We start from the raw sequence: 21,898 nt of genomic DNA, 5'->3' as shown, positions 1-21,898 counted from the left end.
TGCGTTGCCTTACATAAAGAGACATGGTCACATATTGCAATCATATATATTTTAACTACAATATTAACTAAAACGTTTGCAATCGCTGCAAATCTTTGAAATAACAGCAACAACCGCCGTTTATCACTGAGTGTGCGCCAGGCTAGGTGCACAGTGAGACCACGTGGAGCGTGGAAGGTTCTCTGCTGCGACAGACACCGGGTGTTGTTATGGGTTAACTGAATGGTCGATGCCAACTCCTGCGCACTCCACTAAAGTGTAACAACGAGCTGTTTTATCAGCCTGCTCATGTAATGATTTCTTGCATAACTGACGCTATGTGCGCTATAAACGTTGTACTGTAGATTGCAAGGTTGCAACGATTAGAAGACCACTGGCACGCTTATCTCGAGTGAACGGGACGCCCAGGGTAATTATTGGTTACTCTTCAGGGGAAGGTTTCCACACAACCATTAGATCTTTTCAATCATTGGAAGGACGTTATCAACCAGTCTAAGTCATAACTAGCTGTGATGTTCCCATCCTACCACCTTCCGATGTTAGTTGTTATTTTCGGCTCTCTGATTTTACATTAACAGGTTAAATTTCTCACCCTAACACAGCCAACCTCGCTCACCGAGCTCAAGGTTTTTGCTTTGCGATCTGCCATTAACATGCTAATCTCTCAAAACACATTCCTGCGGAGGGAGCTGGTAGGAACGTTGGGTTGCTCGGTCAATGGCCAGGGTCAACGGCGGCGTGGTGTATTCCGCAAATATGGCCGACTGTGAGGGCGGGCCACAAGCCGGCGTGAGTAGGTTAAACGTTGAGTTTTATAAGGGCACCACGGGGTGACCAGCCCCTCCCCACCCAGCCCCACCCCTCCCACCCAGCCCCACCCTCCCCACCCAGCCCCTCCCCTCCCCACCCAGACCCTCCCCACCCAGCCCCTCCCCACCCTCCCCTCTCCACCCAGCCCCACCCCTCCCATTTTTGGATGCACGACGGACGGACACAATAATCTCCTGTGGGCTGGTGGAACCAGGAGGTTCCTACCAGTATTAACATAGCCACCTCAGGGCGCCCGCGGTGGAGGCCTCTCAACGATCTTACATTATCATGCAAATTTTTACTGGGCAGCCCTTTGATTGGTGGGAAAACCCACCACCATCGTGGTCGCTTCCCACCACTTACATTAACATTGGCTGCTGACATTTGGGCTACGCCCATTTCAAACCTTTATAAACAGTTTACCTTTAGAAGTTAACCCCCTCTTCCTGATGACGAACGCTTGTGTTGCAATCGAAACGTCGTAGTTTTGTGTTATTTTTTGTTATTTTCTTTAAACCTATCTACGTGACTCTACAAAAAGACCCAAAGAATATACTCTTCAGTCACTAATGAGTCGATCTTCAGTTACTATTCGGCATTCCTCGGTCACTGAAGATTGCATGTCGTCGCTGGATGGCAGCCGCCTCCAATTGCCCCGGTAGGATCCTTCATTAGCTTTCATCCACACGGAAAGGTTCATCTTAACTCCCTCCACTGGTCAGCGGTCTTCGACAAAGTTCCACTCAGCTCCAGAGCCCCTCCTGCACCGCATCAGGATTGAGACACAGACACAACACCAGAGGATGGCTTGAGTCCAGTTTTAGGATTGAAAGCGCCGCCTGTTTTAGCCTGCGTTACCTTTTCCATGTGCAGCAAATTAAAAAAAAGCCCAGCCAAAACAGCAGTGTCAGTGTGCGCATGAAGTTTCTGGCCCCCGTGAGTATCAATTCCGGGGAGCAAAGGGAAGAACCGAAGATCATATGGTGGGAAAATAAATAATGTTAGGGCAGATCTTGGAGGTTTGCTGCGTACGTGGCTGATGTACAGCAGCTGCAGGATCTGGCAAAGAATGGAAAGCGTTGGCGAAGTGTGGTGCCAGCATGGCTTTGGTCGTGATGACATCTTGAGTGTCCATTTAAAAAGTGGTAATGAAAATAGACTGCACCAACACATCACTGTGCAAATTACATCAAGTATAGTAATGACAATGCACTTGAGCATCATTCCTTTTTTTTCACCTGATGCACCTTTTTTCAGTCCACTCCTGGATGAAGGACTCCAAACTGCACCATGTTAGTCAGTGTGGGTTTGAAGGGGGCCATAACCGCATCCGTTATCTATCACGCACCACTGAAGTTAACAGTGGAAGGCAATTGCATTCAGATGGCAGAGTTCATTGTTCAGAGTCCAATCGTAAAAACACAGTATCATATCCAGTAAATAGCTTATTTCCCGTAATTATTGGATCTGCATCAATGCGGCGCCCACTGTGATGCAGTTTTGCAATAAAATGTGAGAAGTTTACATTGAATGTTTTTCGACTGTTAATGAGTTTGTTTTGATACCCAGTTATCTACGAATGAATAACATTCGTACGTCGATTCAAAACTACGTATTCAACTCCCCCAATATTCCCAAAGCAGGCCGTGTGTAAAACGTGATACCCAGCCACAACTTCTCTCTGCCCTCAAGAATAAGCATGAGGCCAAATTGCGAGCATTATAAATGATTTTGCCATTTAAACTTGATACGGCACGAGGCTGGAAATTTGGCCGGTACGATTGCTATTAGGCCCGTGCCAGGTTGCTTCTGTTAATACTTGTGGCAACGGGCGAATGTACTGTATGTAGCGTGTTTGTTTTGTTTTTGCCAAATAGAAAAGTCCACGAAACCCTCCCGAGTGTTGGCAAGGAAAGCAATCCTATCACTACTTGTTCCGGTAGATGACGGACACGAATAGACGCATCTAAGAATAGAGAATAGGTGAACTTCATTGCCTCTCAATCTTGCCAAGACACTAGTCGTGCCCCTCGCAGCACTTCTCGTGAAGAGTTTTTTATTTAAAAGTTGTTCCGGACGGCCGAAAAAAACCCCTTTCTCCTGTACTGTGTCTGTGTGTCTCAGTCTGGAACGTCAGATCTGTAGTCATCGTCTGTTCTGTACGATCTTGTCTGTTCTCGCCTGTTTGCCTTCATCATTTCGTCTCGTCTAGCCGATACTGTCTTGTTTGGTTCGTCTTGTCTGGAATATATCTCGTTCGTACCCCTTCTCATTCTGCATGGTTTCATCTATACCGCCTCGTTTGTCATGTCTGTACGACAGTATTCATTTTAATTTGGAACGCGCGCGGCATTCGCTTGCTCTTAGATGTGCGTGAGGAACCACAAAGGCACCAACCACGTTGGTGAGATGTTAACTACCTCGCCTGCCTCTGTGGGAGTGCGTGGGTTCGATCCCGATCCTGACGCCTGCTGTATATTTGGAGTTTGCGTGTTCTCCCCGTGACCGCGTGGATTTTTCTCCGGGTCCTCCGGGTTTCCCCTCCACATTTATAATCAACATCACGCGTTTATAGATTATTTTGGCTGCTATAAATGTCCACACGATAAGCAACTTCGTTGGGCTATCATTTGTGATGGCTAGGTCACTTCTGAAAAAGAGCGACGACGCTAAGTGGGCCTTGTTTGGTAAAATAAAACAATTTGTGTTACAAGTGAGAAGATAGCCAGACAATAAGCCAGTGCCAAATTCTCCCCCCATCTACAAGCTCTGTGATCTTCCTTACATGATGGTGTTATCAATCATTCTATCGCATACCATACAACATTGTGTGATATCCTCCAACCATCACTTCCCCACTGCGGCTGTCTTTCTTAATTGTGCAACACACTTCACATCGCTATATACAGGCTACTTAAAAAAAACACTTATATGGGACTATCGTTTTTAATGAAAAAAAGAACGGATAATACTACACTGTAACATAAGAAATGTATAGCTTCAAAAAGTCAAGAGTCTCCACTGTCAACGCATGCCTAGAATCTTCTCCAGGTGGTCTCGAGCATGGAGAGGCACATTTCTTGCGGTATTGTTGCAAATTCTCCAAAGTGTTAACATTTTTTTGAAGCCCCCTGTGTATACTGTAGGTGTATAGTTCTTTGTGTGTAACGTGACGAAGACGGACGGTGGAATGGCTTTCATCCAGCGGTGGATTGCCCATGGCTGTGGGGCGATTGTAATCTTCGAATCGATCAATGCCAATCAAAAACTAAAGACGACTTTGGTTTTTGATTGGCTGTGGTAGTGGGCGGAGCTCACCGTCAAGTCGGCCACGTGGCTTGCTGCACGTGCAGCGCCTCGGAGCTGGGGGGGGGGAAGTGTACGGTGGGGGCTGCAACGTCACGAACGCGGGTGGCGACGTCACCGCGCCGCTACGTCGTGACGTCAGCGCGCTTTACGTGATGACGCGCGGGAGGAGCTTATAAGGGGCGTCACGCGGTGGTGACGGGTGGGGGGCGGGGCGACGGCGTTGGTGGTGGTGACGTCACGACCAAACCTCTCGGATGCGCTGTGACGCCATTGTGTTGGTGGCAGGGTTGGAGGGTTGAAACCCCCTCAGCCTGGCCCGCTCGCCTTCGCAGTCGGGCTCCACTTTACACATCCGCAACGCACTCAAAATTCATCCCCATTGTTTTCCGTCTTCTTCTCCTGCTTCAACAAAGCAAATGCGCCCGTGGCTGCTCGACTGAGCTTGTCCGCTGGCTTGCCAGCTGCGTCAAACCGCCGGCGTCGTCTGTTTTAATATATTTTTTTTGATCTGCTGAGGGGAAAGAAGTCGTCCCTGCCACACCCCCACCCCACACCATCGCCTCATCATCTCCTCACACGGGTTCGCCTTCAGGTGAGGCCGCGCACCTCGCTTATTGTCGCGTTGACGGTGGCGTTCGCGAAGCGTCTCGTCGCGGGGCTGTGAGGGTGTTTGCAAAAGGCGGCGAGGGACGTTCGGCCGCGTTATTTGTGGAGATTGTCAGTCGCGGGGTTTTTTTTTCTTTTCGGCAGCGCGTATCTATCTACGTGTTTATTGAAACTCGGTCGCGTCCCGCCCCCACCCCTCAACTCCCTCCCCCCACCTCAACTCCCCCCCCCAAACCTCAACCCCCCCACCCCTCAACCCCCCCACCCCTCAACCCCCCCCCAACCCTCAACCCCCCCCAACCCTCAACCCCCCCCACCCCTCAACTCCCCCCCCCCACCCCTCAACTCCCCCCACCCACCCCTCAACTCCCCCCACCCCTCAACCCCCCCCACCCATCAACTCCCCCCCCACCCCTCAACTCCCCCCCCCCACCCCTCAACTCCCCCCCCCCCATCCCTCAACTCCCCCTCACCCCTCAACCCCCCCCATCCCTCAACTCTCCCCCCACCCCTCAACTCTCCCCCCCACCCCTCAACTCCCCCCCCCCACCCTTCAACTCCCCCCCACCCCTCAACTCTCCCATCCCTCAACTCCCCCCCACCCCTCAATTCCCCCCCCCACCCCTCAACTCTCCCCCCACCCCTCAACTCTCCCCACACCTCAACTCCCCCCCACCCCTCAACTCCCCCCCCCACCCTTCAACTCCCCCCCCCAAACCTCAACCCCCCCAAACCTCAACCCCCCCACCCCTCAACCCCCCCACCCCTCAACCCCCCCCAACCCTCAACCCCCCCCACCCCTCAACTCCCCCCCACACCCCCCCCCAACCCTCAACCCCCCCCACCCCTCAACTCCCCCCCCCCCCACCCCTCAACTCCCCCCACCCCTCAACCCCCCCCACCCATCAACTCCCCCCCCACCCCTCAACTCCCCCCCCCCACCCCTCAACTCCCCCCCCCATCCCTCAACTCCCCCTCACCCCTCAACCCCCCCCATCCCTCAACTCTCCCCCCCACCCCTCAACTCTCCCCCCCACCCCTCAACTCCCCCCCCACCCTTCAACTCCCCCCCACCCCTCAACTCCCCCATCCCTCAACTCCCCCATCCCTCAACTCCCCCCCACCCCTCAACTCTCCCCCCACCCCTCAACTCCCCCCCACCCCTCAATTCCCCCCCCACCCCTCAACTCTCCCCCCACCCCTCAACTCCCCCCACACCTCAACTCCCCCCCACCCCTCAACTCCCCCCCCCGCCCTTCAACTCCCCCCCCCCCACCCCTCAACTCCCCCATCCCTCAACTCCCCCCCACCCCTCAACTCCCCCCCCCCCACCCCTCAACTCCCCCATCCCTCAACTCCCCCCCACCCCTCAACTCCCCCCCCCAAACTTCAACCCCCCCACCCCTCAACCCCCCCCCCTCAACCCCCCCCCAACCCTAAACCCCCCCCACCCCTCAACTCCCTCCCCCCACAACCCCCCCAACCCTCAACCCCCCCCACCCCTCAACTCCCCCCCCCACCCCTCAACCCCCCCCACCCATCAACTCCCCCTCCACCCCTCAACTCCCCCCCCCACCCCTCAACTCCCCCCCCCACCCCTCAACTCCCCCACCCCTCAACTCCCCCCCACCCTCAACTCCCCCCCACCCTCAACTCCCCCCACCCCTCAACCCCCCCCACCCCTCAACCCCCCCCCCACCCCTCAACCCCCCCCACCCTTCAACTCCCCCCCCACCCCTCAACTCCCCATCCCTCAACTCTCCCCCCCACCCCTCAACTCCCCCCCCACCCCTCAACTCTCCCCCCACCCCTCAACTCCCCCCCACCCCTCAATTCTCCCCCCCCCACCCCTCAACTCTCCCCCCACCCCTCAACTCCCCCCACACCTCAACTCCCCCCCCCCACCCCTCAACTCCCCCCCCCACCCTTCAACTCCCCCCCCCCACCCCTCAACTCCCCCATCCCTCAACTCCCCCCCACCCCTCAACCCCCCCCAACCCTCAACTCTCCCCCCACCCCTCAACTCTCCCCCCACCCCTCAACTCTCCCCCCACCCCTCAACTCTCCCCCCACCCCTCAACTCCCCCCCACCCCTCAACTCTCCCCCCACCCCTCAACTCTCCCCCCACCCCTCAACTCTCCCCCCACCCCTCAACTCTCCCCCCAGCCCTCAACTCTCCCCCCACCCCTCAACTCCCCCCCACCCCTCAATTCCCCCCCTCACCCTTCAATTACCCCCCACCCCCGCCTCTCAACCCCCCCCAACCCCCCCACCCCTCAACTCCCCCCCACCCTTCAACTCTCCCCCACCCCTCAACTCCCCCCCCACCCCTCAACTCCCCCATTCCTCAACTCCCCCCATCCCTCAACTCCCCCCATCCCTCAACTCCCCCCACCCCTCAACTCCCCCCACCCCTCAACTCCCCCCCCCACACCTCAACTCTCCCTCCCCCACACTTCAACTCCCCCCCCACACCTCAACTCCCCCAACCCTCAACCCCCCCCACCCCTCAACTCCCCCCACCCCTCAACTCTCCCCCCCCACCCCTCAACTCCCCCCCCACCCCTCAACTCCCCCCACCCCTCAACTCCCCCCCCTCACCTTCCCCCCACCTCCCCCCACCCAACTCCCCCCCCCCCCCTTAGCGCACCCCTCAACTCACCCCCCAGCCCGCCCCTCAACCCCCCCCCAGCCCGCCCCTCAACCCCCCTCAACCCCCCCCCAGCCCGCCCCTCAACCCCCCTCAACCCCCCCCCCCAGCCCGCCCCTCAACCCCCCCCCAGCCCGCCCCTCAACTCCCCCCCCAGCCCGCCCCTCAACCCCCCCCCAGCCCGCCCCTCAACTCCCCTCAACCCCCCCCCCCAGCCCGCCCCTCAACTCCCCTCAACCCCCCCCCAGCCCGCCCCTCAACCCCCCTCAACCCCCCCCCCCCCAGCCCGCCCCTCAACCCCCCCCCGCCCCGCCCCTCCCCGCCCCTCCCCACCCCTCCTCGCCCCGCCCCTCCTCCTTGCCCCACCCCTCCTTCCCGCCCCACCTCCCCGCCCCTCCCCGCCCCTCCCCTCCCCGCCCCGCCCCTCCCCGCCCCTCCCCGCCCCGCCCCCCTCCCCGCCCCGCCCCTCCCCGCCCCTCCCCGCCCCTCCCCGCCCCTCCCCGCCCCGCCCCTCCCCGCCCCTCCCCGCCCCTCCCCGCCCCGCCCCTCCCCGCCCCTCCCCGCCCCGCCCCGCCCCTCCCCGCCCCGCCCCGCCCCTCCCCGCCCCGCCCCGCCCCTCTCCGCCCCGCCCCTCTCCGCCCCTCTCCGCCCCGCCCCTCCCCTCCCCGCCCCTCCCCGCCCCGCCCCTCCCCGCCCCTCCCCGCCCGCCCCTCCCCGCCCCGCCCCGCCCCTCCCCGCCCCGCCCCTCTCCGCCCCGCCCCTCTCCGCCCCTCCCCCCCCCCTCTCCGCCCCTCCCCCCCCCTCTCCGCCCCTCCCCCCCCCCTCTCCGCCCCTCCCCCCCCCTCTCCGCCCCTCCCCCCCCCCTCACCGCCCCTCCCCGCCCCGCCCGCCCCGCCCCGCCCCGCCCCGCCCCGCCCCTCCCCGCCCCTCCCCGCCCCTCCCCGCCCCGCCCCGCCCCGCCCCGCCCCTCCCCCGCCCCTCCCAGCCCCGCCCCTCCCCGCCCCACCCCACCCTGCCCCGCCCCTCCCCACCCCTCCCCGCCCCTCCCCACCCCTCCCCGCCCCTCCCCACCCCTCCCCGCCCCTCCCCACCCCGCCCCGCCCCTCCCCTCCCCGCCTCGCCCCTCCCCCCGCCTCGCCCCTCCACGCCCCACCCCTCCCCGCCCCACCCCGCCCCACCCCTCCCCGCCCCGCCCCTCCCCGCCCCGCCCCTCCCCGCCCCGCCCCTCCCCGCCCCGCCCCTCCCCTCCCCGCCCCGCCCCTCCCCGCCCCGCCCCACCCCGCCCCACCCCTCCCCTCCCCTCCCCGCCCCGCCCCGCCCCTCCCCGCCCCGCCCCTCCCCGCCCCTCCCCGCCCCACCCTGCCCCTCCCCGCCCCTCCCCGCCCCACCCTGCCCCACCCCGCCCCTCCCCGCCCCTCCCCTCCCCGCCCCTCCCCACCCTTCCCCTCGCCGCCCCACCCCTCCCCGCCCCACCCCTCCCCGCCCCTCCCCGCCCCTCCCCGCCCCTCCCCGCCCCTCCCCGCCCCTCCCCGCCCCTCCCCGCCCCTCCCCGCCCCTCCCCACCCTTCCCCTCGCCGCCCCGCCCCTCCCCGCCCTCCCCGCCCCGCCCCGCCCTCCCCGCCCCACCCTGCCCCGCCCCACCCCGCCCCTCCCCACCCCGCCCCTCCCCACCCTTCCCCTCGCCGCCCCACCCCTCCCGCCCCACCCCTCCCCGCCCCTCCCCGCCCCTCCCCGCCCCTCCCCCCTCCCCGCCCCTCCCCGCCCCTCCCCGCCCCTCCCCGCCCCTCCCCGCCCCTCCCCGCCCCTCCCCGCCCCTCCCCGCCCCTCCCCGCCCCTCCCCGCCCCTCCCCGCCCCTCCCCGCCCCTCCCCGCCCTTCCCCTCGCCGCCCCGCCCCTCCCCGCCCCGCCCCGCCCCTCCCCGCCCCACCCTGCCCCGCCCCACCCCGCCCCTCCCCACCCCGCCCCTCCCCACCCTTCCCCTCGCCGCCCCGCCCCTCCCCTCCCCGCCCCGCCCCACCCCTCCCCTCCCCGCCCCACCCCACCCCTCCCCTCCCCGCCCCGCCCCTCCCCGCCCTTCCCCTCGCCGCCCCGCCCCTCCCCGCCCCGCCCCTCCCCGCCCCTCCCCGCCCCTCCCCGCCCCACCCCGCCCCTCCCCCGCCCCACCCCGCCCCGCCCCTCCCCTCCCCTCCCCGCCCCTCCTCGCCCCACCCCTCCCCGCCCCTCCCCGCCCCGCCCCTCCCCGCCCCACCCTGCCCCGCCCCACCCCGCCCCACCCTGCCCCGCCCCACCCCGCCCCTCCCCGCCCACCCCGCCCCTCCCCGCCCCACCCTGCCCCTCCCCGCCCCGCCCCGCCCCGCCCCTCCCCGCCCCGCCCCGCCCCGCCCCTCCCCGCCCCACCCCGCCCCTCCCCGCCCCACCCCGCCCCTCCCCGCCCCACCCCGCCCCTCCCCGCCCCACCCCGCCCCTCCCCGCCCCACCCCGCCCCTCCCCGCCCCACCCCGCCCCTCCCCGCCCCACCCCGCCCCACCCCGCCCCACCCCGCCCCATCCCTCCCCATCCCTCTCCATCCCTCCCCATCCCTCCCCATCCCTCCCCATCCCTCCCCACCCCTCCCCACTCCGCCCCACCCCTCCCCACTCCGCCCCTCCCCACTCCGCCCCTCCCCACTCCGCCCCTCCCCACTCCGCCCCGCCCCACCCCTCAACCCACCCCGCCCCACCCCTCAACCCACCCCTCAACCCACCCCGCCCCACCCATCAACCCACCCCGCCCCACCCCTCAACCCACCCCGCCCCACCCCTCAACCCACCCCGCCCCACCCCTCAACCCACCCCGCCCCACCCCTCAACCCACCCCGCCCCACCCCTCAACCCACACCGCCTCTTCTCCCCCCGCCCCTCAATTCCCCCACACCCTCACGCTCCCTCCGCCCCCGCCCCCGTTGCGTATTGCAAACAGCGTGCTTAGTATACTTAATGCGAGCCAACCGCGGTGCGCGTAACGCATCCCTCGGCGCAGCCAATCGGAGCACGCCTTTTAGGCGGTTGCAACAGCGGTCGGCCAATAGAAAGTGACAGCGCGTTATGGGCGCGTGGGGAGAGAGGGGGGGGGTGAAGTCCACCACGCCCCCCACCGCGAGGTTAATTCATTCATAAAAGCACGTGGTCACACCCAGGGTGGACGCCCTTGTTATAACTGCATGTTGTGTTGTGAGGATTCCCGCTGGCCTTTTAATGCGGTGACATCATGTTGAGATTACAGTACGGCGTTCGGTTGGGTGGGTTGTTCGCTGTGGTGGTAGTAAATGAGACGGCCGAGTGATCATTGAGTCACACGGACTGTCGGCGAGGTCTATTCCTTTCGCCTTTTGACAAGTGGGTTTTTGTTTGTAATTAATTGTGGGTGTCGGGGAGCATTGGCATTGGAGACGGGGCCTTTTACGTAGAGGAGTCATCCATTCGCAGAATTTTACACCGTCGAAGTCCAAGCGACGGACCCCGTGCCGTGCAGGTTCGCTGGATCTCCTTTTTAATATTTCAATGAAGCAATTGACAACTTTGTCGACTCACCGCTGGGTTTGTGGGTTGTTTTTTTCGTACTACGCGCTGTTTAGTTCGGGTTGGTGAAGGGGGAGCGCCAGAACGGTTCTGATATCACTCTGAAACGGATCTTAGCCGTGGCCGCGACTCTTACACTCGGGTAATCCGGTCCGCTTGGAGTCAAATTGTCGTCTTGCTGCAAGAAAATTATGGAAGCCCGCAGTGAATATAACGCACATTCCAGGAGTTTGCACACTCGAGGCGTACACTTTAACGTGCATTCGCACCTACTGGAGTTTGGTTTGCTGAAAGCAATTAAACAGTAAAAACCCTTGACCGGTTAAGGCTGCTTTGAGTTCCCTCGGCAGGGTGGGGCACGTGAAATGTTGATGGTGGTTTGAGGTGTGGAGAAGGCATTTGCAGGGGCGTTGTACAAAAAAAATGTCTTCTGCACTGTGTTTGATGAAATGTTGGTCGTACAGTGTTGTTCATTTGTAATTGCGATGGGGTAACGTGGAAGGACGGGACTACATAGTGCAGTGTGGAGAGGTGTTTTAACAAAGGAGGAAAAGCTTTAGATGATCGTGGCAAGGGCGTGGTTTTCATTATTCAGCGTCCGTGCAGTTTATGACCGAGACTGGAACCTGTTTGCCCATGTTGGGTGCGTTGTGAATATTTAATTACTGTGCACCCAGCCACGTCTCCAAAAGACAATCTTGGAAGTATAGTGCCTTGCATAGTATAGTGACTTTTGACTGCTGCATCTTACAAATGACCTATTTAGAGAGTTTGTTTTATTTAAATGGTGACTAGCAAATGTGTTTACGGTGGAATGTGTTAGAACATTGAATGAACATTCCCGATTGGCCACGTCCTAGAAATGCACTAAAATTTCACAAATTATTGAACACGTTTATAATGAAATTGTTATTGACGAATGTGAGTTTTTGTTTTCTCCTCGGTGTGTTTAGTGTATTCGGTACGCATCTTTGTGAATTAACATTTTTCTGATCACAAGTCGTTTAGTCCAAATAAGTTGGCAAGTGGAAAGAGCACGAGTATGAAAGTTGAATACAGCATTGTTTGCTCAACTTGTTTATATTTTCCTTTTAAAAAAACGGAGCAGACGACTTGGTCACGAGTTAAAAGTGACGTGTGGATGATGCATGAGGCCCCATCGGCTTTATTCACCAAAACCAGGACCCACTGAAATACCCAAGTGTGATACGAATTGGATAACATTTTCTAGCAAAACTTATTTTCGTAAATGTAGCAATGGAATAATTGTAAAATGCCGTTTCTAGAAGAATCTTCTTGCCTTTGAGGGCACCTTTACAGACTTAAACCCGTAATGAATATGGAGATTGCAAATGCAGTGCGGCACGCATAATTTTTTAAAATAAGCGTTACACATTTTGCATTTGCAAGTAGAGATACATCTGGCATATGATAATTTATCAGTGTTCCTTTGGTTCGAGTAGGAAGTTACTGCCTTGTCTTTTTAATTGGTTATTGAGGGGTTAACCATGGTGCCATAGAATACAATGACCTGCTTTTCTGAAGTGCCACACGATCATTAATGCCTGCAAACTTAATAAATGAACTTTGAATGGGATATGCATGTGCTGCTGTTCTGTCCTGTCCTACCATGTCACCATAAATTGGACCAATACATTTTGGCTAGTTATAGAAAAGTTGAGTCGGCATTTTTCCAGAGTGTCTCCTGTCTGGGGGGGGGAGGGTTGGGAGGTGTGTGTCTGGGTGGGTATGTGTAGGGCATGTGTGGGGTGTGTCTGGGGTGGGTGGGTGTGTGTGTGTGGTGGAAGTTGTCGCACTCTGTTGGAGACATAATGTATGTGACCTGACGCAGCGCACTAAGCCCACGGTGATGGCAGCCAGCGCCTGTGGCGGCCCTGGATTGGGACACTTCACTTCACAAATATAAAACAACCTTGGGGGTGCATCGCGTTATGCTTAACGACGAGAAGTCATCATCGTGAAAACAATTTAAAATTGTTGCTTTTAAAATCTGCTACTCATCTGTGTTATTTGTGCGTGTTATCGGGGTTTTTTGCGCTTTGCATTTACTGGACCAACAGTTTGGCACTCTTGTGTGCAAAGTGCATACATGCCTGTTTAAATTGCTTCTTTGAAAAGACAGTGCTGTGTAAACATGGTTAGCAGATATTTTGTGTGCACAGGTTAGTGAATCCAAGGCACATTTTGTTGTTGAGGGTTATGATTGGTAACCGTGCCCCCCCCCCCCCCTCGTCTATAAGGAAGAATGTCTGCATATATTTAATTTCAGGCTGTGACCCCTTTCAACACCAACTCGGCGTATAACATTACAGTACTGTATAAGCTGCCTCTTGGCGCTTGTTTTTAAAGAATATACAGTGATGGTAAAAGTCATTGTTGATTACTGCCTCTGTCTGCACGTATTTTGTCATGGTGGTAGATTTGGTAATCTTGTGCCAAAGTGTTTGTTCACCTGGGATTTTTGTTCAGTCGGGTGACCTTTATGGAGCAAGTTCTGTAAAATGTAAATATATATTTTAGACATCTTACACGATGCCGTACCTTTTTTTGTGTAGTCGGATACATCTTGTGGATTGCCAATTAAATATATTCGTGAGACTTTAACGCAAACTTACATATTGCGCACTGAAGTGAAATGTTGCAGACATATAAATGTAAGTTGCCTGGGCATATTCACTTTTTCTTTATTATTGTAGGACAAGGTTGTATACGAGTGCAAATCTTACCTGTTTTAACCTCCCCCCACCACCCCCCAAGTTTTGTTCTTGGCACTGGTACCGTGGAGTCGATGCAATTGTACCTCCTGGAGGTTTAAAGCATCAAATCTGAGGTGGTTCTTTGATTCGTGCATCAATAATTTATTCCTAACACAACGGAGATTGTGTTGCTGTTGACGTTTTTAATGAATGTTACTATTTTGCATGACCAATTAATGCGAAATAAAGTAATTCTTCGTTAAGTTGATTTCAAGTGTTTTAATTGAACAATTTATAAATTTCTGTCACTGTAACATTTCCTGCAGTGCTGCTGCCTTCTTCCGCTATCTTCTCTGAATTGATTTAAGTCCAGTGGTGATGTGTGCTCACGGTTTGTGTTCATCTTATACGTGTCCTGTCTTCTGTCCCGTCTGCACCGTTTAATCTTTTTTATTGTTTTTTGTGTGCATCTGTTTTGTACTGCCTGTTGCCGTCAACTCTGTACAGTGCTATCTTTTTTGCGATCTCATCTGCGTTGTGTGTTTAGTTCTGTTTGCCTGATTCAGTCTGCATAGCATTACCCATCCACGTGTGCTGTGTGAGTCTGGGAAATAGTATAACATCAAAACGGCATAAAATGCGTGTCATTTGAACAATTAAACATAAATGATTTTCCATGAATCCATTTTAATAGATGCGTCGTTTTTTCCCTTTTTGTAACTCTAAAGTCAGCTGATGGCTCATGTCTGTGCGGACATGTTCGGAGTCCTTGTGGCACATTGCTGACGATACTGAATATTGGCACATCGTGTGTGTTGCCAGTGTCCGAGTGAGATTTGTTGTTTTCGTACAATAAGCAATGACGAAGGGGTGTTCTCACCCACCGTTGGTGATTGTGTGTTTCAGCATGTCTAGTAAGGTAATTTATAGTGACAGCTTGTGATGTTTAATACAGAACAGCTTCCCTTTAAATGTCAACTCTATCGGTGTAGAATAAACGTATTCCAAAATATAATGTACAACTGAGATGTACACACACAGATATTGAGAGGGTATTGGCCAGCACTGTTATTTAAGCACCATCTGTTCTAGAGTTGAATTTACACCTTTTTCTGAAACCATTGGCCATGTGGCCCATTTGAACCCATTCCAGTAAAACTGGTTGCTCTCAAGTTGTTTCGTTTTGCTTGCCACGGGGAATGCTATGGTTTAATACTTTACCTCTTTAAGAGATTTCGATTTAAAGCTTTCGTGACTGCAGGGATTCATCTTCTTGGTTATTTCGGTAAAGTCACGTAGAAGGGAAGTAATAAAATAATAAAAAGAAAACATAATAAAATAATTATTATTTTATTATGTTTTATTTTTATTATTTTATTACTTCCCTTTAAGAGAGTTATACAAATCATAATTTTGGTGCATGAATGAGTTTTAGGATCTTTTTTTTTACTATTTCTCCAAAGTAAAGTTTTCCCAGCTTAACATTAAGATATGATACATTTCAACTTCCAAACAGACTTATGTAGTTATGAAAATGCTACATTAATGTTTTATTAAAATGCTTATTGTAATGTGCCTACATCTGTAAAGAAAAGGTATATGGCCGATTCTTTGGGCAATTTGTGTTTATGGACTTAACATGAAAGTATGAAAAAGGAACTTGAAAATGTGCAGTAACAGAGTGCAGAACCATTTTGGCGCTTTTAAAGATAACGGGCTGTAGAGTTTCCTCCACACAGTGTTGTGCATTTCAAGTGTAGATATAAATACGGCCTATATGTGTGTGTACACTATACATTGTGATGATGACCTCCTTTTTCTCAATAACATTCAATAGCTCCGGTTGGGAGGCTAGCCAGCCCTTTCACCGACCGACCTTTCTCTACCAATCACAAACCTCGATGGGCAATAATAAAAAAAGGCCGCTTCGCCAATCGGTGGTCGCCATGTGACTGGCGTAGGCTTCCCCCTCCCACCCACCGCCACCACCACGAACAACATCGCGTTGTGGTTCTGCTGTGTGTTGCGTGCGTAGTTGATGTTAGCGTAGTTGGTTAGCGCGCTGTACTACGAACCCGGGGAACCCGAGTTCAATTCCCGCTCGCGGCCAATACCAGGTGACGATTATTTGAACCGATCCTGGGCCTTGTGTAAGCATCGCCATTGGGGAGACAAAGACGGCCGGGCGTGGTGCTGGCCATCCACCCCCTCGTGTGCCGTTTCGGCCTTGATAGGTGCTCGCTAACAGCACTTGCCGCCAACAGTCTGTTAAGGCTATACGGGTGGTGAGGGTGGATCTTTGTATTTTGTTGTTGATGTTGGGTGGTGACGTGCCACCACTGCTGAACCCCTCCCACCCCGTGCATGCCACAGAGGGTTGGTCAGCTTTTAGTCGCTTGCAGTGAGTGGCACTGCAACACAAACCCCATCAAGGCCCTGTCCTCTGGTGGTTTGTTTTGGGGTCATTGTACACTCATTGATTTCTCACAAGGTTTAGGGTGTAAAAAAGACAATTATACTGTGCTTGAAACGACTGCATGTCTCGTTTGGTATCAAAAACTTCAAATCGCGTGGGTCGATTGCTATAAACATCACCGCGTATGTGTCAGCTTTGGTAAGTTCCAGAGTAAGTTTATATCTATTATTTGAATGCTCAATTATAGCACGTTATCCTTTTCCTATTGAAAAAAAATGTTCTGCACGAAAGTACAGGCTATACTTTACTAACGATGCATAAGATTCATAAACAAACTCAGGAATATAAAATTGGCTTGGGTATCGTTACCAATAAACGTCATTGCTTAAATGTGTTTTCATTCTACAGTTCTGTGCACATGAATTCCCTTTCTAGCCAACAGCTGTTGCTTAAAAATGACATACATTTTTATTCGTTACAAATGTACAGCGTTACAAATCCGAACGTGCCCATTTCCGTTTTTGCTTTGTCATTACGATGTACAGGTACATGTACTGTACCGTATATAGTAGCCATGACCATTTTGATAAGAAGGAAATAGAATTAGGACAAACCATTCCAGAAACATGCAGCAGTACACATTGCATATACAGGGTGTCCGAAAATGAATATACCAAAAATTACGTTCAATAGTTTTATTGATATTCGAGATACTGATTGTTATTGGAGATACTGACAGACATTTAACATGAATATGAATGTAATAGACTTATAAGTAAAATTTTCAGGGCATTCTCGTGTTATGACTAATCATCCAAATGTCCTCCATCATTCACGATCGTCAATCTAATTCGGCATTCAAATGCAGGGATGAATGATGACACAGCATCAACAACAGTAAGAGGTTTAAGTTGTTCAAGATCCCCATGGTTTGCTAAGTGTAGATTTTTCTTTTTTTAAAATACTCCAGAGATGGAACAAACATCTTATGGTGTTCAGTCGACTTGTCACTACATGAGAAAATGGGGTTTTTGCTGAAACACAGAAATAAAGTACCAATCTATATTCACAACAAATTAAAATGTATCCGTTTAATGCAAACCATTCGTATCAAATATATGTAGTATCTCGAATAACAATAAAACTTTCATCTTTTTGTAATATTTATTTTTGGATACCCTGTATTTATTTGAAGTCCTGAAAAGGGGGAGATAGGTAATTTTCTGCCTCGCCCTTTTAAGATGTATTTATGAAATGCTCCAACGAGTTGTAGAGTATTGTGCTTTGTGGTTATCACGGGAATTTTTTAAAATTGCATTTGGATTCAGAATGTGTACATTTTATTAGATATTAGGAGCATTCCAGATAAAACTGAAGTTGCTTGTGTAATTTGTTACATGCGTTTTAATTTGTGTGTGTGCAACAGAGACTGCTTCTGTGGCTTCTCGTTACATTCGCTTTAGTATCATGTTACATATTGGTATTTTATACAGCAGTGTTCACATCAAGATGAGGTAATGGGTTTACATAATAGCATTCCAATTTGAAAAGCCTCAACACAATTGTCATTCGTAGCACTTGGAAAGGAAGCTAATTCAGCATCATTTTCAGCCAGTAGTGTTGATTGTGATGGGGGACTCATCATTGTCCTGTCTGGAATGTTTATTTTAGTCGTGAGAGCGCTTACGCGGAGAGCGATCTTTCACGTTATTATCTTGTATTAGGCGGTGTTTATGTTGAGGCATGGGGTGGTCTTGTGGGGTGGGCGTGCCTCTGTCAGTTTTACGGTTTAGAGTCCCTATTTAATTGATATTGGGACTCAAGTCCTGACTGATAGCAACTTTAATTGTTGCTTATCAATAGTATTGCCAGCCACCCTCTAAAAGAATGTGAATCACGTACAAAGGTTCAAAATATATCTGAACACTCGAAGGTTATGTGAAGGTTAATGGCTTTATTCTTGCCAACACACACCTCACCATCGTTCCATTTATTTTGCTATATCTCAAAGTCATTGTGAAGTCTGTGCTCGACTTCCTGAGGTTTCGTGTCCCCCATGTCTACATTTTGGTTTTCCCATCGATCACCAACCCAATGGCACATCATCCACGTCCCATCGATTACAACTTGTTCTCTCTTTGCAGTCACGAAAGCTCCAAATCAACTTGTTCTCTCCAAATTAATTTAAACCTCTCATATGCTCAATTTTTATTTATTAGCTTTTAAGCCCGTCCTGTGAAATGTATGTGGTCAAACCAATATGCACCTGCAGTCAGAAGTATCTTTAGACGCTTCTACATTGAAGGCCAGATATTGCACCTATTTAGTGTGCCTGGATAAATCCCGCTTCATGCACTCGCCTTACAACATCCATGTTAACCTCGGTACTCGGTGGGTTTTCTCCACCGTAAGAAAACCCTACTCTGCTAATGCATCGTTTTTACTTCACAGCAGCAGCAGCACCCTGTACTATACACATTAATTACTACCTAGCTTAAGAAAGTCCTCCACTTCACACACATTCTGACGTCTTGCTAACAACTTCCGTTTTAACCGTGTGCTAAGCCCATCGCATATCACTGCTATCATCAACGTCATATTTGAAAAGTTATTGTAAGGGTCCCTCCCCAGTGTCCAAAGCATCCGTATGTGAACCCCACTCGCACTCCAAACCCAACCACTCGCCTACAAGAAGAGACTTGACATCCATTGTACATCGTACGTGCCAGGGTAGGTGTGTGAATATTCATATGCTTGTTGACCAGCGCATCTGTCAGAATTCTGTCTGGAGTACTAAACAGAGCGGTCTCTATACGGTCTCGTTATTTTCACTGTGCGATAGGGTTCTATCGTTTGAATCATTGTTCGAAGTTTGTAACGAGAGCTACATTGCAGGGAATTTTCGATGTTCAGTTTCGCTGTTTTTTTTTTCTTTTGCCAGACGCCAGTTTTAAATACTGTATTGTAAACACGTCCAAAAGGCTGCGTGCAGCGAACCTAATAACCCATTCTAACGAGTAAAGTTGGCACTGAACCAACTATAAATACTGTACAGTACATGATGTATCCCAACCATTGCCTTTTGAGCCCCTACCTCTCCCCCCCCCCATTTGCCGTAACTGAGCCCGTACCCCCAACCCTCTTACTGCCCTGACGTTTCTCTATCGCATCTGTTTGATGAATATAAAAAAACACCCAGTCGTCGTTGTTGTGTGTGTGTGTTTTAACGAAGGCTAGAAAAAACACATGCATATAGTTAATGTCCACTTGATGCTTACATTAGTAAATGCCATCACTTTGGCATTTACTAATGTACTACTTTCTTCGGTGGTTGTGTGACTGTTACTATGATTGTTGCGTTGTTGTTGTTACTAGTTGGGAGCGGTGGTTTAGCGGTTAGCGCGTTGTGCTACAAACCCGGCGACCCGAGTTCGATTCCCGTTCACGGCCAACACCAGTGACGATTATCAGAACCGGTCCTGGGCCCTCCACTAGGTCCACTCAGCCTAAAATTAGTTCCTTGTCGCGGTGTGTAAACAGTGCTAATTAGGGATACAAAGGTGGTCGGGCGTGGTGTTGACCACCAACTCGCTCGTGTGCCGTGCCGGCTTTCAGGAAATAAAATGAGGGGTTTTTTTGTGTTTGTTTTGCTGTATTTCCCGAGTCGTCGCTGGGATGTGGAGAGCTGTGTAGTTGCAAAGGTTGTCGAGGACACATCTGTAATTGTATCCACATGCATTGTGCTTTAACATGTTCACAAATATGGTACTTATAAAATTATATATTTAACATATATATATTTTAACTGGAGTTTGGTGCCGAGTACAGAGGTTAACATTACCCATTACTGCTGAGTCAAGGAACCAGTTATGTTTCAACTACAAACCATGAAGGTCACTGGAAGTGAATTCGTTGCAGGGGTGTTTTTGTGCCGCTTCTTACACTGTAAATTCCATTTGCAGACATGAAGAGTGCGACTGTTTGCAAAGTAACTCATCGTTGTATGGATAAATACCAAACTAAATTGATATTGTCACACTGGAGAATATAACCTTGCCATATGACAAAGGATACCTTTATAAAAGAGCCAATGTGGTGACTTGTTTAAAAAAATGTTTTCTTGAGTTTTAAACTAAAGAAGTTGTCAAATTAACACAAGAGTTTTTGTTCGGACAGCATGGCTTAACTCTTGAGAATTATGTCACAAGTCTTAATGTTCACAAGTTGGTGGGCATTATGTCCCTCAGGAAGAATGATGTCCTTATTTGATCAAGTTCCTGTAACAAATTGTCAATGGACCCAAGATGGGACGGCGGGTGGGGGGAGGTTCGACCCGGTCAGTTGAACTTATATTCTTGGTTCTTTCGGTAAAGTCACGTAGAATGGAAATAAAAAAATAAAAAAATAAAACATAATAAAATAATTCTCACGACGTTTCGGCCACAACGCAAGCAGCCGCCCTCAGGTGGAGAACAGGTATGTCGAGAAGACAGTCTGAATGTTGAACTTAGTTAACGTCCCTTTCTACGCTGTTGTTAACAAGTGATATCTACAAACTCTTTGGTTCTTTCGGTAAAGTCACGTAGGTATAAAATAAAATAAATCGCGACGTTTCGGGGACAACACAAGCGTCTGTCATCAGGTGGGAAAGCAGGGACGGACGCTTGTGTTGCGCCCGAAACGTCGTGATTTCTTTTATTTTTCTACCCACGTGACTTTACCGAAAGAACCAAAGAGTCTGGATTCCTGCAGTCACGAAAGCTTGAAATCAAGATTGATCACGTCTGCCATATTACAGTACCGCTCCCGTCGCCAAACCAAAAGTAAAACGATCTGTTTAGACGCACTCTCAGCCAGATCTTGACAAATATATATAAAAAAAACACGTTATGTGAAACTTATCCCCCCCTCCCCCCCGTATTTGGATATTTGTGCTGTTTGTTACCTGCCCAGGTCAGGGCAGACTTCCGCAAGGTACCCACATCGTCGTCATCGTGGGACCGCCTGTGTGCACTTTGTTTTTATAACCGAGCCGTGAGAGAAGCCTTTTTTGCGGGGTGGGTTTTTAGCACGTTTTAAAGTTTTTTTTGGTTGCTACTTAACTAATAGTAAAACTGGGTTTCTAACTTTGACGTTTGGCTAGTCCCAAATATAGCAAAGGTAAGCATTCACTCATATTATCGTGGTTCTATGAACTTGTCAATCAATGCCTTCATCTTAAAAGCAATGCAGCATTTGTAGATTGTGTGTGCTGCCTCAGATTTTTATAATTATATTGCGGGCAAGGTATTGTAGCTGTAATCGGTTTCTGTATGTTTCCTTCCATCTGCTATCTTTAAGATAAAAATGTATAACATTGCATGTCTCTTTATAGATGCGTCGAGCCAGCAGGAGTTTTTTTTTTCACGTAGCATTAAACTCGTACATTGTAGTGAAATATTGTGAAGGTGAACTCCTCTTGTCCGTGGTGATGAGGGACTAATATGACAGATCCTATTCATGGGGTTCTGTGATTTTACTTGTATCAGCGTCGTAAAAACTACAATTATTAATCACCTGCAGATAATAGACTGAATTTGCCACGTGACTCTTACTCGTGAATACTTTGGTAGTCGTGCCATAATGGCCATTACCTGCAGATAACCTGCGGGTAATCGCGTGACTTTGCCACGCTTTCTGTGAATAAATTGTCGGTAAAATAGTCGTTGCGCGGCATAGGTCTATGAAGCACAACGTCTTAGCATGAAAGTGCAAACGGGTAATATGTCTGTCCCTGTAGCAGAATAATTATCTTTATTAATTTAGACTGGAACAATCCGATGAGCTTATGAA

At 52.4% G+C, this 21,898-nt stretch overlaps 1 protein-coding gene across 7 annotated transcripts in view; it reads left to right on the top strand.

Annotated features, from left to right (window-relative positions):
• Nucleotides 1–4,368: 4,368 nt before the first annotated feature.
• LOC133348436 (myotubularin-related protein 3-like) overlaps nt 4,369–21,898 on the top strand; it is a 56,204-nt gene continuing 38,674 nt past the window's right edge. For 4 of the 7 annotated variants that reach the window (XM_061561238.1, XM_061561237.1, XM_061561233.1 and 1 more), the window contains exon 1: nt 4,369–4,711. The gene's annotated coding sequence lies outside the window, so the exon portion shown is untranslated. Of the gene's footprint in view, nt 4,712–10,432; nt 10,887–15,642; nt 15,768–16,059; nt 16,265–21,898 lie in introns of those variants that run through there. The other 3 variants (XM_061561236.1, XM_061561234.1, XM_061561235.1) reach the window with 3 other exon arrangements.

The sequence above is a fragment of the Lethenteron reissneri genome, chromosome 27 (assembly GCF_015708825.2).
Source record: "Lethenteron reissneri isolate LAM-NWPU_2019-01 chromosome 27, ASM1570882v1, whole genome shotgun sequence".
NCBI lineage: Eukaryota > Metazoa > Chordata > Hyperoartia > Petromyzontiformes > Petromyzontidae > Lethenteron > Lethenteron reissneri.
Note: the sequence above shows the minus strand (reverse complement) of the source record. Positions and strands in the feature narration are given on the sequence as shown.